The sequence below is a fragment of the Bidens hawaiensis genome, unplaced genomic scaffold (genome assembly GCF_021521415.1).
Source record: "Bidens hawaiensis isolate Kalapana, Puna unplaced genomic scaffold, B.hawaiensis_p1.1 tig00026639_1, whole genome shotgun sequence".
NCBI classification, from domain to species: domain Eukaryota; kingdom Viridiplantae; phylum Streptophyta; class Magnoliopsida; order Asterales; family Asteraceae; genus Bidens; species Bidens hawaiensis.
Window position 1 is genome coordinate 82903 of NW_027494291.1, and position 1655 is coordinate 84557.

Below are 1655 nucleotides of genomic sequence, written 5' to 3' on the forward strand. Positions count from 1 at the left end.
TACGAAAAGTAAACATTTTTAACAAAAATGTACCTTTGATGTTTTTGTTTGAATCACTCGAATAGACCAAAACCATATCAAACGAACTCGAATTTGAGTGATTCAAGCGGTCACGGAACCGTCTCGCCCCGATATACAAACCCATCAGCTCGCCTTCGCCAGAAACTGCCTCTACAGTTGCCGGAAAGGCTGAACAGTCGCTAGAATTTTCATTTTTGAGCATCTACGGTTCTACTAATAAAAACCGGACTTCCAGACCTCTGATAGAAAATCTGTTTGGTGGAAATCTTAATTTATATACTATGAACACTCAGTTAAAGTTTGAGACCGATTTGACGGCTAGATCTCCGGGAATCTTTGTGTCTTTGTGGGTGGTTTTCTCAAAACCGGGAATTGAGTTAAGTGTGTATTTTGATGGTGTAGGCTATGGTGTGGAGATGTATGGAAATTGAGAGGGTTAGGGTTTTAAGGGGTATTTATACTCCCTTAAGCCCATGGACCTTCGGCCCATCTTTCCTTTTTGGTCCATAATTAATTCATCTAATTGGCTTATTTATCCTTCCATCTTTATTATTTTATTTCTCTACTAACTTAAGTAAACTTTTCCACCATAAATAAATAATATATTAAATACTATTCTTAGAAATTTCGGGATGTTATAGCTGAGGGGTTCCCCTGGAATAACTATGTTCAACAAGCGAATTTTGCTTAGGTATTTGATGATGTTGATGAAATTGATGAAAGTGTTCAAGAGGTTGAATACATGGTAGAAGAATTGTTCAAGAAGGTAACGGTTGAAGAGGTTGCTGAGATAGTAGAGGTTGAGAATGTGGTTGCTGAAAAAGTTGTTGAGGTAAACCAAAATGAGGAACTGGTTGCTGAAATCAAAGAAGAACTTGAGGATGTTGAACTGCACACATATGAAAGGATTCATCCTATTCCCTTTGATTATTTTTAATCTATTTTTCCACATATAATAGAAAATTTTGCAGGTTGGTTCAATGGAAAAGAAGTACCACATGGCAAAATTGATTTTGGGGAAGACAATGAAGAAATGGAGCAAGAGCAGGTTCAATATCAAGAAAATGAATCACGGGATGAAAAGGAATCAATAAAGGAGAACATGAAAGATATTGAAGAGATTGATCAACATGCATTTATGGCAAACCAGGTATGCTCACAATCTAATGTGTTTAAATGTGATAAATGTAATTTAGATTGTGAAGAATGTGAAATTAAAGATTTTGAAATCAAAATACTTAAAAGCAAATTTGATAAAACTGATAAAGAGGTTAGTAAAGTAAAAGAAGCTTTTGAGAAATTACAAAAATGTGAAAAGAGTTTATGGAATCAAATTCAACAAGATGAGAAAAACATTCTCATGCTTAAACACACTCTTGAAGATAAACAAGTTGCTATTAATCGGCATATTGATGAGAAAGTCGCTCTTAAGCAAGAGTTATAATATGTTAAGATTGTAACTGAAAGAGTTAGGCAAAATCTAAAGAGTTATTCGGCATCATCGTATGTTTTTTATCACATAATTCCTACAAAGAATTGTGGTGATCAAGAACAAGCTGGTTTAGGTTATCACTCAGTTTCGCATCCAATTTGGAATTCATACATTCCAAAATAACCGAAAGGTTTTCTTATGG